General features: G+C 39.9%; 1 long non-coding RNA gene across 1 annotated transcript in view; it reads left to right on the forward strand.

Moving 5' to 3' along the window:
- LOC138143754 (uncharacterized) overlaps positions 1 to 11,772 on the forward strand; it is a 20,517-nt gene extending 8,745 nt beyond the window's left edge. Inside the window, exons 3-4 of the long non-coding RNA XR_011163790.1 lie at positions 10,299 to 10,362; positions 11,178 to 11,772. This is a non-coding gene — a long non-coding RNA (uncharacterized lncRNA). The remainder of the gene's footprint in view (positions 1 to 10,298; positions 10,363 to 11,177) is intronic.
- Positions 11,773 to 13,683: the final 1,911 nt, after the last annotated feature.

Genomic DNA, 13,683 nt, shown 5'->3' on the forward strand with positions numbered 1-13,683 from the left:
TCTTGTCTCTCCAAATCTACGTCACCAGCTCCTCCCAGTTCAGGACTTTCTTTTCACATCAACAAGTCCATCCCACAGGTGGGATTAACAAGCTCTGGGTTTTAACACAATCAATTTGAAAACCAAGTCCAATACAGGGGAATCTCCACATTCCATTACTATCACACCTCCTTAAGCCAAATTCAATGAAAGTAAGGTTGATCCATTCCCTTTTGCCTTCCTATTCTTCTGCTCCATTGTAACAGTTTCCCCTTGCCTCTTTTATATGAGATAATTTACCCTATTCTGTCTCTCCATATCTCCTCTCATTATATTTCTCTCTCACCTCTTAATTTTATTTTTCAAATATCATCTCTTCCTATTCAGTTGATCCTGTGCCCTCTGTCTATGTATATCTGTACACACACACACACATATATATATACATACTTACATATGTATTCATATGCACATATACCCTCCTATATAGACATATATATGTATGTATACATATAGATATGTGTACATTTATATTCCCTTCAACTATCCTCATACTAGAAAAGTTTCATAAGTTACAATGATTGTTTTTCCATGTAGGAATGTAAATAGTTCAACTTCAATAAGTTCCTTATGATTTATTTTCCCTGTTTACCTTATCATGTTTCTCTTGCTTCTTGTATTTGAATGTCAAATTTTCTATTCAATTCTGTTTTTTTCATCAAGAATGATTGAAAGTCCTCTATTCCACTGAATGACCATATTTTCCCCTGAAACATGATACTCAGTTTTGCTGGGTAGGTTTTAATCCCAGCTCCTTTGACCTCTGGAATATCATATTCCAAGCCCTTTGATCCCTCAATGTAGAAGCTGCCAGATCCTGTGTTATCCTGATTGTGTTTCCACAATATTAAAATTGTTTTTTCTTGGCTGCTTGTAATATTCTCTTGTTGATCTGGGAATTTTGGAACCTGGCTGTAATATTCCTAGAAGTTTTCTTTTTGGGATCTTTTTCAGGAGGTGATAGGTTGATTCTTTCAACCTCTACTTTGCCCTCTGGTTCTAAAATATCAGGGCAATTTTCCTTGAGAGCTTCTTGAAGGATGATTTCTAGGTTCTTTTTTTGATCATGGCTTTCAGACAGTCCAATAATTTTTAAATAATCTCTCCTGGATCTATTTTCCAGGTCAGTGGTTTTTCCAATGAGATATTTCACATTGCCTTCTGTTTTTTTTTTTTCATTTTTTTGGATCCATTTAATAGTATCTTAATTTCCTTATAAAGTTATTAGCTTCCATTTGCTCCAATGTAATTCTGAAGGAATTATTCTCTTCAGTGAGCTTTTGAAATTCATTTTTTCATCTGTGAAATTTGGCTTTTTAAGGCATTCTTCTCCTCATTGGCTTTTTGGGCCTCTTTTGCCATCTGAGTTAGTCTATATTTTTAAGGTGTTATTTTCTTCAGTCAGGTTGTTGACTCTCTTTTCATGATTTTCTTGCATCATTCTCATCTCTTCCCAATTTTTCCTCCACTTCTCTTACTTGATTTCAAGAGTTCTGACTTTGTTGTCTTCCTCCTGTTCTATGCTTTGATCCTTTTTGTCCCCAAAAAAGGAATCTAAGGTTTGATTGCTGTGCTTACTTTTGTTTCCTTTGCTTGCTCATGTTGCCACTCAATTACTTGACTTTTGAGCTCTTTGCCACAGTAGAACTCTGCTTCCACAGAGGAGAGCTTTGTCTCAAATTACTGGAGTTTTCACAGCTGCCGGAGGGATTAGTTGAGTGCTCTCTCTGAAGCCTCCATTGGCTCTGGCACCTTGTCACACACCCCAGGGTCTCCACCCTAGACAGCAATCCAAATCCAAGCAGGTTAAAGCAAGAGCAATTACCCTCTGAATAGTTGCTTGGTCCTCCTATTATCTGCAGGCCAGGAGCTCTGAAGCAGCCATGCTGTGGTGACTGCAGCTGCCACAGCTCTGCCATTTCTCACCTTGGGGGCAGGGGCCAGACCTGCCCCTCCATCCCCCTCAGTTCCAACAGAGTTCCACATTGACTTTTACTTTGTCTTTGGCATTTATGGGTTGTTAATTCTGGAAACCACCACAGCTGCTGGTGATCCACTCTCCCAAAGTCCACTCCAGCTGCTGCTCATGGGGGCTGCCCTGGGGCTAAAACCACAGGTTCATGTGGGGCTGGCCTCTGCTCCTAGTGTACTGCAATGGACCCTTGATTATCCACCTGCCAGGCTGCCTTCAGTGGAAGATTTGTTTCTCTCTATCACTTTGTGGGTTCTGTAGCTCTAAAATTTGTTTAGAGTCATATTTTATCGGTATTTGAGGTGATTATGGGGAAAGCTCACAGAGTTTTCCTGCTTTTATCCTGCCATCTTGGCTCCACCCCCTCATTTATGATTTCTTGAAATATAACCCTGAAAAAATAGTCTTTACAAAAGTCCATCATGTTTCAAATAGAGCTATTAAACTAAACCTTTAAACTCCAATCACTTTGGCTTTCACCAAATGCCCAATGATAGCCTCTAGCCCAAGCCTCCAGTGGCTAGTTGTTTAAGTTTTGTATGTAACATGGGTATGTATGAATGAGTGTAAACAGCAATTGTTCTTTGTTCTGACCAAAAACTCTAAGGTTCTTTCCCTTCCAGACTGATACTTTGTGGTGGTAAATTGGGCTACCTTTTGTCTCCATTCTTACCTAGCCCTTAGTCATTGAAAGAACATTGCCGGGGTGGCTAGGTGGCATAGTGAATAGAGCACCGGCCCTGGAGTCAGGAGGACCTGAGTTCAAATCCGGCCTCAGACACTTACTTAACACACTTACTAGCCTTATGACTTTGGGCAAGTCACTTAACCCCAATTGCCCTCCAAAAAAAGAAAAAAAAAAGAAAGAGCATTGCCTTAAATAGACTGAGACCTGGGCAAGAACTTAATGTGGAAAGGCCAAGGTTACCCGCTGCATGGGCCATTGCCAGTCATCTTCCTTTGCCTTGCCACTGTTTGGTTTACCTCACTTAAATCCAATTCAGATCAAGATATTACCCTCATGATGTCTTTGGTCCTCTTCAGGAATATAGGACAAACATCTACTACTACTACCACAATGCCAGTATGTGCCCTTGGACTTGTGTGTTAACAGAATTTTACTGAGCCAATCTCTAACCAGGGAATACTTGGAGCTGCACAAAGCAGGCCTAGATACAAGAGTGTTAGTAATCAAGTAATGGTTTGATTAATTAGTTTCATTATGAGGAACAGATTTGCAAATCGGGAATTCTCCTGATTAGAATTCCACCTTGCTTCAGTGAAGGCAGAGATTATATGCATAAATCACAAGTGGGAAGGGAGGGAGGAAGGTGGATCACAAACAATCATTTCCCAGGGCCTGAATAGATTTCCTATGACAAGCCCACAGGTGCTCTGGATTCCTTGAGAACAGCACAGTTTCAGGTCCTTTGGTGTCATTACCTGGTGGGTCACAAGACCAGAATTCTGTGACGGGAACAGGTTGTACAATCTTTGATTTGCTTCACTTAAGGTACATGGACACAAGAATGCAGTGACCGTGAGAGCATTGTCAAGCTTCTGACTTGCAAGCCAGAAAAGGCACATTCTAAATTGTTAGTCTACTCATTATACATATCATGTTGATTAATATGAAAATCATAATTCCCTTCACATGTGGAGGGCAGGGAAGGAGGCGGGAAAGAGACCTACCACTGTGAGACACTGGACAGGAGATAGATGCTTGATGTTAGGATACCTGGGGGCCACTGAAAGAGAAGCAAAATCAGGAGGAAGAACACTATGGGAGGGGCTAGGTACCTGATGGCTTGGCCTAACAGAGAATAACACAGGGAAGGTGGGGCAGATATATGTGGGCTGGACACAGAGACAGACTGGAGAGGAGAGGGCATGTGCCACCTGGGAACAGACAGCAACACTGAATCCACACAAGACAGAAATGGGGCAGACACACTGATGGGGGGGGGGCAGGATGGGGTAAAGGTCTCCTCTCTTGGACCTGGAGGTCTCAAGCCAGCATCCCCATCTAACAGCATTGTGGCAGTCTCAATCCACAGTAGGTTCTTCTGTTTTTATTTGTGGGATTTTTAAAGTTTTTTGGTGGGGAGGGGGCAGGGAAGGTAGGGGGAAGGGGAGCACTGAATTGAGAAAATACAATACTGTATAGTAAAGTTAGCATAGGTGAATTTTGGGAATGTGGATTTCTTTCAGAATTCTTTACTTAAACTCAAATTTGTTTAATGAGAATTTATATAAAGTGAGAACTGTCTGTATGAGTCAGAGGAGGGAACTGAATCCAGATTTCCTGCCTTCAATGGCTTTTCTCTACTTACTGTACCATCCTGTCTTCCCTTCTTTCTCTTTTTCTCTCTCCCCATCTCTCTCTGCTTCTTTGTTTCTGTCTCTATCTCTGTCCCTCAGTGTTTTTATCTCTATGTCTATTTCTTTCTCTAGATCTGTATATCTCTCTCTCTATCTCTCTGCCTCTGTCTCTTTCTCTCTCTTAAAAAATGTTTTTGGAAAGGGATGCTTCAACCAGACATTACATCAGATTCACAACCAATGGAGAGTAAGACTGTCTAAGATCTAGCTGTAAAGTTTACTCTGTGGTCATTCAAAATCAGCAGGTGGAGGTTCTGCCTCCAATTCTGCCACTAACCATCTGCAATGTGGGGTAAGTCATTTCACTTTCCTGGACCTCAATATCTCTTACATAAGGGATAAATAATAACAAATCCTGCCTCAGACATTTACTAGCTGTGTGACCCTGGGCAAGTCACTAATCCCATTTGCCTCAATTTCCTCATGTAAAATGAGCTGGAGAAGGAAATGGTAAACCACTCCTGTATCTTTGCCAAGAAAACCCCAAATGGCATCACAAAGGGTTAGACAGGACTGAAACGACTGAACAGCAACACAAATTTCCCACTAATTAGGCTGTGAATGCTTTTAGTGTAGAGGCTGTTTTTCCTTTCTATGTGATGCTATCCTAGCATGGCCTCTGGTTGGAGAGAGGTGTTTTTAGTGTATTTAGTAGGAGGCTAAGTACAATCTCTCCTAAGATAGATGGTAGCTAGAAAGATTTGAGCAGGGTAGCAGAAGGAGGAAAAGAAAATGGATACAAAGCTAGGGAATTGCCCTTAACTATATCGATAATTCCTGATGATAAAATTGACAGAATATTTTCCCTTTGTAGTGTTGGGAAGGGAAGACTAAAGCTGTCTTTCCAGCTGTGGTTCCCATCCTGAGAAACCACATTTATAAGACTTCAATGTTTCACATTTTTGGCACTGAGATATAATATCTGTCAGATCCTGAATATCCTGGGTTCCATTTATAGGCAAAATTACTGAGTCCACTAAAGGCTCCCCTAGGTTGCTACACTACATAGATTTAGCAGCCTGGGGGCACTGAAAAAGAGAATTTGCAAACCTATCTTTCTTGTTCTGCTAGTTTCCAGTGTCAGGCTGATACGTTAATATGGGAAGATGGCACATGAGGACTCAGATAAGTGAGAACATTTGCTGCTTGGTCTCAATGAAGAGATATGAAAAGGTACCTCCTTCTTTGCAAAGGTGTGGAATTATAAGTGTGAAACACTGAAGCTAATAAATATACTTTTTTGATGTGTGATTAGTTTTGCTGAACTGTTTTTTCTTCATCTTTTATATTCTTTGTTAAAAGGATTGCTCTGGAAAGAGAAAGGGAATGGGAAAAGACATGTTGGAAAATGAAGGTGACATGAAATTAAAAGACAACAAGAAAATTTTATTTTTAAATATGAGAGGATTGACCTAGATGATCTTTACAATCTTTTCTGGGGCAAGCTGCTTAACTTGCCTGGCACTCAGTTTCCTTATATATAAAAGAAGGGGTTTGGACAGATGATCTTTTTCTCGAAGGTACTTTCTAGAGTAATGATTCAACAATCCAAATTTTCTGATTTCAGATCTACGACCCTACAATTCTATGACCATGACTGAGAACAATGCAAAGGGAATCACAGTGGGAATCATGTTGATACCACGTGCTGAGTTGTCAGAACTGGAGGAGATGCTTCTTGTTGAAGCATCTGAGAGTCAGTGTCTGGTTAGAGCCTTACCTAGGGCACATCAGTTAAGCAAATGAGGCTTGGTTTCTGGGGAGTAATTTGCTCATTGGTAGGTATCTTTATTTTCTTTTCTTTGTATAGCACAAAGTGCTTCTCCTTAGATTTTTGTGAACTCTGTACTTGCAAAGGGAATTACTGTCAGAGTGCCAGGTGGGTTTCTCAGATTTTTGTGAGTGGGTGCTACAAGGCAGAGAAGTGAAAAGTGCCCCCGAAGGCATCGTGGTCCTTTTTGTCATGTCAAAGACTCTTGACACAGCTTCCAAATTGACGTTTATAAAATATAGGTATGAGTATGTCAAATCCCTGTTGAAGAAATTTTGGTGGTTTCCTACTTCATCTGTTGTGGTTTGTCCTTTGTTCTAGAAGAGGACCATGGCATCAGGGCGGTGATAGCATGACTTGCAAGTGAACTGGATTTAAGTGAAGGAGGGATGTGCAAAGTCACCAGCTTCACTTTCTTCTGTGGGACCACCTTGGTCCAGTGGTGAGATATGGATCAGGATGACTGGAGATGGCTCTGCCTATTCTTCATTCAGGTTAAAATGTAAACCCCATTGGGCATTTAAAGCCCTTTTTATCCTAATATTCTTTCCAGGATTATACATTACTCCTTATTACCCACTATATTCCCATCAAGGTGGCTTACTTCCTGTTCACCACACATACTGAATCTCCCATCATCATGACTTTGGACTGGCTGCTCCCATACCTAGAATGGTCTCTTCCATGTCTCCCTCTTAGAATCCCTCACTCCCTTGAACCCTCATGAAGACTTTCCTGATCTCCCTAGTTGTTAATGCCCTAGCCCCACCCTGAAATTATGTTGCACATTGTTTGTATGGACATATCTGTTTTTGTGTTATTTTCCCCCATCTAGGTGAAAATAAGATCCCTGAGGGCAGAGACTATGTTTTTCACATTATTTCTCTAGTAGGCACTTAATAAATGCTTGCCTGCTGTATGAATGAATGGCATAAGGGTCACAAATGCTACAAGGTGGTAACATGTGGAGTTATGCGATTGTAGAGGTTTTTACTTCTTTGAGTTAGAGTGAAGGCTGAAGGATCAGTGTAAGATGGATTTTTAGTGGTTTTTATTTTATTTTTTGCTTTTTGGAGGGCAATTGGGGTTAAGTGACTTGCCCAAAGTCACATGGCTAGTGTGTTAAGTGTCTGAGACCGGATTTGAACTCAGGTCCTCCTGACTCCAGGGCCAGTGTTCTATTCATTTTTAGTGGTTTAAAAAAAAATTTGCAATTACAATAATTCCTGTGTTATGATGATGTTCACATGCTCAGAGTGACCTTAGGGATTATCTAGTCCAACCTCTTAGATACCTTTGTAGATACAGAAACTGAGGCCCAGAGAGATAAAATGACTTTCTATTAGGAAAAACAGTTTGGATATGAAGCTGAGTCCTCTGGCTTAGCTGTGTGGGAGGATTGCTCCTCCCTTGCTTGCTTTTGATCTGGACATATCAATGCCTGACAGAGCTGAAATTTCTGTCAGAATCTCTCTTCTTGAGTCAATCCACTTCATGATGCAAATTTCCTCAACAGTTTCTTTCCTTTTTTGTTTCAAAGCTGGGTAATGCTGTAAAATAGGGTAACGTTACCACAAACACAGAAAGCCCCAAATGCAAATTAGTCTGTATCACACGATTCAGAGTCTCAAAGAAATCAGAAAAAAAAATGCTAAGTAAGGTAAATTTGTGCCACTAAATGATCTCTGCCTTCTTTATTATCTTGGTCCTTCCCATTGGCCTTTTCCTTTTCTTCCTTTCATTTTCCTCCTGCTCTTTCTCCTTCTCCCTGAGTCCTGCCCTTTTCTTTTCTCTTACCCATTGGGTAGTGTGTCTTTGTAATTCTTTTTCCTCTCCCTTTCGCACAATTCTTAGCTGTGATGCTTCCATGAGATTTCCATGTGAATTTGTGTGGCAAAACCATCATCTCTGGGATCTAACGACTTGCATTTAAATCTTATCTCTGAGGCTCACTTTTTGCACAACCGTGAGCAAATCACCTCTCCTCTCCTTGTCTCAGTTTTCTCATCTGTAAAAGAAAGGGGGCTGTGTTAGATGGTCTCTGGGGTCCCTTCAGATCAATGATCATGGGGATTTGAGCTCTGAGCATATTTGGCTACAGGAACCAACTTGAGGTCTCTCAGGGGAGGTGGCTGTTGTTTCTTCTTCATTCTCCAAGGGGAACATGACATCAAGAAGGTGATGTTATGCCTTGCAAGTGAATTGGATTTAAGTGAGGATTTGTGCAAAGTCACCAGCCTCACTGTCTCCACTGGAGCCATCTGGGTCCAGTGGCCAAATATTGATCAGGACACTGGAGATGGCTCCCTCAGGGCAGGTAAGTGTACTGTGTCAGGTCTGTGCAGAGCTGTTGGAGCGATCCTGAGGGGGAAGATTTCTCATTGTGCAGTCTTTGTCTCAATGACTTGCACCCATTGGGCGCTTGTTGAATTGACAAAGAATTGAAAATTATTACCTATCACTCACTTTTCCAAATGAACCCCAGATCTTGGACCTCTGAACCCTCTGACTTCACTTTTTCTATATCCCTGATGCCCCCCCAAAATGAGTTGAAAAGTAAAAAAAAATGAAATGACTGGTAATTGAATAACTTACCAGAAGCTCACTTAAATTTTAGTATACCATTGCTGATGGAAAGGGCACATCAAATGACTTCCCAATGGCTCCACTCACTATCCCTGTGATTGCCTGTAATGGGAATGGGAATTTGAAGATCTTCCCTGCCCCTTCATAGACCTAGGGGGGGAGTTTGAAGATCTCCCCTGCTGTGAAGATAAACTCTGCCCCCTAATAGGCTGAATGTAGTCATATGGAGCCTATGGTAGGGAGGAGTTTTGCTGAAGGGCAGCAGAGCCTACAGGAAGCTGGTATTGAGAGCTACACAGATGGTGGAGGACAGAGGAGCTCAGGCAAGGAGATAGAGTTTGTGAGTAAATATTGATCTTGTATTGGTTTGCGGGAAGGCTAAAGGATGCTGTGGCTCAGTGTTATTATAGCTTCTGAATATCTTTGGTACTATGATGGAATTGGCTTACTGGTTTTGGGATTTGGTTTTCTGGTGTCTAAATAAATGCTTCAGTTCTGTCCTCTATCTGGAGAGTTTAGTATATTTTGTGATTGAATGTCATGCAATATTTATAGTCATGGTCTTTATTGTGATTGTGGGCTCTATAAATATTGCATTGGTGCTACACTGCCCAAACCAAAATACCCTTCCTTGGTTATTACTCCAATATGTTATCTCATACTACTAAAATCTAAACTCTATCTTGCTTTTGTGTTTATATCCCTAGCACTTAACACAGTATTTATTACATTAGTAAGAACTTAATAAATATTTGAAAAATTTTCCATCCATCCATTCATTCATTTATCACTTATATCCATCAGCACTGAAAGCAACATGAATGGGAGACATTTTTAGCATTAGCCTTTGGTGATATAAGCTAAGTATGGATGAGAACTGAGAAGAGGCAGGGCTAGTGAGACTGTGTGATCTCAAAGAATTCCCTTAACCTTTCTGAGACCCTGTTAAGTTATCTGTAAAAAGGATGTAATAATATTTGTGTTGCCAGCATTCTGGTGGGGCATGTGCTTTGTACATCTTAAAGTACTTTGTAAATGTAAAAATTGCCCCCCAGGTTTATACCTGGTTCTAATGCATATCCACATTTCAACAAATACTATATGCCATGTGGGTTGCTTTGCAGAGAGGATGCTTGAAAGGCCTGTAAGTGCCATCCTATACAGAATATGCCAGAGCTCCTCTGACAATTTTTAGGGAAATATGTGACTCAGTACTGTATGGCCTTTGTTGCTTTGGAATGGTGAAGCAAGCCCTGGTTGACCTCTTGGTCTTGTACCAATGATGACTGAAGTAGGTATGGGGAGGAGCCTGTGTCAAAGATCAGATAGGCTTAGCCACCGAGTCAAGAGAAGAGGCCAACTCAGCAGACTCTCCAAGTGGCATTGTATAACTCTGGGACTTCCTGTAAAGGTCCATCTTCTCCTGTGGAAGCATGGAGGCAATTGCATTCATATGACAGGTGAAGCAGGGGGCATGGCTGGATGAGCTAGCCTGAGCCCTGGGGCTCCTGACTGCCTTTTCCTTCTTTTCTTTCTTTCTTTTTATAGGTGACTGAGTAGTAGGAGGATGAGGATATCTCCAGCCTTGAAGATAACTTTGAGAGTTTGAGAGGTGAGAGTTCCTAGGTACATCAGTTGGTGATGGCTGAGATAAGTAAGTTGTCTCCTACATTTGCTACAGTGATTCTTGGAGGAGCGACCTCTGATGAGAGGGTGAGCCCAAGCCCTGCGCTGGCCTAGCCTGCCAGCAGACATGGTTCTTTAGGGAATTGTCTGAACAGAGAGAGTTGATGTGAAATGTAAATGCCATTTCAGCAGTTCCCCCAAAATGCTTTATGTTGTGTTAATTTTAAGTTTCATTCTCCTTGTGTGTGTGAAAACATTTTTTTGGATATAGAGGAAATAAATAGCTATCCTTACTTGATGCTTATATATGGTACTCTTCTCACTCATTCCAATGATAAGGAATAACAAGTTCACATTTACTTCCTCATTTCTACACTAATGTATTTTTCAACATTCACTTTTAAGCTACTTATTCTCTTTCCAATTTATTTCTCCAGAACTCTTATTCCACTTACAATTTCATTTTGCTTTATTTCTTCCAGATATTCTTGTGGTCTTTATGGGTAGGCTTTGTGGCACCGTGGCAAGTGCCATAAGACTTGACCACAAGGAGGCATTATCTGGTGGTGGTCAGGGCTTACACTACCCTTCACTTCAGAACATGTGGGCAGTGCTAGTCACCTATCCCTAGGGGCCAAAGCTAAAACCACTGAAGGCAAAAGTGTAAACGAATAGGGTCTTCCTTTTCTATCTGAACTATAAGCAGCGAATGAATGTGTCAGGGGTCTCTGTCTGATGCCTTTATTTTTTCTCCTGCTTTTCTGTTTTATAGCCTTAATTTCTTACCCTCATTATTTGCAGATCTCAGAACAACCATCTTTTTCTGTGGACCCATAGTAAATACAAAGGAGTCTTTGGATTCACTAGACTCCACTCTGGAAGGAAGAAAGGAAGGAAAAAAGGAAGAGAGGAAAGAAAAGAGAAGGAAAAGAAGAGAAAGAGAACTTTTGGCATAATCTTCTTACCATCATTTATTTAAAAAGAGCAAGTCATGTAGTTGCAAAATGAAGCTTGATATATCAGCTACAGGCTTGGTATCAAACAATCAATTTCCTATTTTACTTGATATAGATCTTTCCTTTCTGCCATTTGTTCTTTAATCCGTAAATCATTATCTTCACTTATTTGTTCTTTGAAATTCCATCATATCCATCCTGCTTATGTAATCAAATCCTACATATTATAGCTTAAAACTGACACTTAGGACTTACTGATTTTTGTAACAGTGAAATCTGAGATCTGAGCATAATAAAACTACATAGTCCAGAGGTTCCCAAACTTATTTGGCTTACCTCCCCCTTCAAAAAAAATTAATCAGCACCCCCTGGAAATCTACTTTCTATAACCTTTTAATGTTTTTTTTTTTAATTTGTGTCATTTAAAAAAATAAAAAAAGATATATCTGAAATTTAATAATTCATTATAAATTTGTGAGTTTTTCTTGCATTGAAATTTTGATGATGCAGTATTGCATCATGTAACTGTATCATATCCTGCTGTAAATAAATTATTATACATACATATTCCTGCTGATACATGCTGGACTTCCCAACAATACACGACACACTAGCCTGCCAACATTTGATTGTTAAGACCTGTTGGCAGACCTGTTTTTTTGGAAAATAATGTAATCACTATGACTTTAACTCTGTTACACAACAGAAGAAACATGCATGAATGTTTTTTCAAAATTTTCTTCTCTTTCCTTATGCTTCCATGGCTCCCTTTTTATTCAATGTCCCCCAATTATACCTGAGGCTACCTGCCCCCTCGATCATTTCAGTTCCCCCCCAGGGGGCAGTATCACCCACTTTGGGGAGCTATGCATAGTCCCTATCTCTGCATCATTGATTGTATAATCAATGGATCCTCAAATACATTTTATCTCAATTATAGGTGACCCCATATGGGACATACTAGGCTAAATTAAGATTAAGTTTTCCAGCCCAGTAATCCTCCAGTGCACACAAGGTAGATTTTTATGGGAGATATTTAGGCAGGAAAAATTGACTGACCTGCAGCAAATCATAGAGACAGGTAGGTATTTTCTGTTTGTATTGTGTGTTTTATCTCTTGTGTCTGAATAACTTATTAGATATTAACCATTGAACTCTAGCCATACTGATATCCTGAGGGGCATGGCACTATGATTCCGAAATCAAAAGCTAGGGCTTGATTATTTTAATGGGGTGGCCTTCTCTCTTTCTAGGTGAATGCCCAGGTCAGGGCTAGGACTCGTCTGAACCTGTTTCTCCTTCGACTTATTTCTCTCAGACAAATAAGCAAGAAATTTGTTTGGCTGATTGTCTGTCATTTGTATTTACTACATTGTCTTGGCTAACTTCCTTGTCTAAATTCATGGATAGTCCTTTTCTGGTTTGGTCTGATGTAAATTTCAAGTGGTCAGTAAGATACCTATCACTAATAATATATATCTAACATCTTGATTCTGTCTTGAGTAGTCAGTGTTTGTTATGACATCCCTTGGGTTCTGGTTACTATAGCCTGGTTTTCATGATTATAGTTTGCAGCATTTGCTTATAGATTTGGAAGCTAAATTGTTGCTGGTCAAATCTCCTTTTCTAGAGATACCACTTTGTGTTGTCTCTCAGCTAATTGGGAGAACATTCCTTTCAAAGAATGTAGTTTACCTAAAACCTGGATTTGACATCTTTGTGAAAATCTCTGAACAGGGTTAATTTCTAAAACTTGACATCACTGACCCTGGGGAAGATCTTTTGATTTTGAAACACTGCATAGGCTTAAGTTAATTGTTGAAGTTTCATACTTAAATCAACTGTCCTTGGTGTCTGAATTACTGCAGTTCTGAGACTAAACTTGCCCTCCCAATAAACAGGAATTTCCATTGACTCTTTGAGTAAACTTTCAGTGGGACATAAATTTTAAGAACAGCTAGAAGACTGGTAACATTTTCTGCTGAAAATTTCAAAGCTTTCAAAAAAGATTTCTAGCCAGGTAGGGAATACAAAGAGAGAGGGACAGATAAAAAGGAAAAGATCCTTTTCCCTTTGCAGAAATTTACAGTATTGTGAACTGATTAGAGACTAAATTTGTGAATGGAAAAGAAATTTGTAAACTAAACTATGAAAGTCTGAAAGATCCTAGTAGGTTTTGGGGATTGCAGTTGCTTAGGAGTTGTTCACACAAATAGCATGCCCCTCCATTATTTTCTTTCTTTTCTGGAAAATGACAGAAAATAAAACTGAAGCCAATTTCTAGTGAACAATTTTAGCAAACAATTTTGTTTCTTAATTCAAATAATGATAAAAGAATAATAAAAATTTAA

This window comes from Petaurus breviceps, unplaced genomic scaffold (genome assembly GCF_028583685.1).
Source record: "Petaurus breviceps papuanus isolate PSGF00001 unplaced genomic scaffold, PetGlider_PUasm1.0 90654, whole genome shotgun sequence".
NCBI lineage: Eukaryota > Metazoa > Chordata > Mammalia > Diprotodontia > Petauridae > Petaurus > Petaurus breviceps.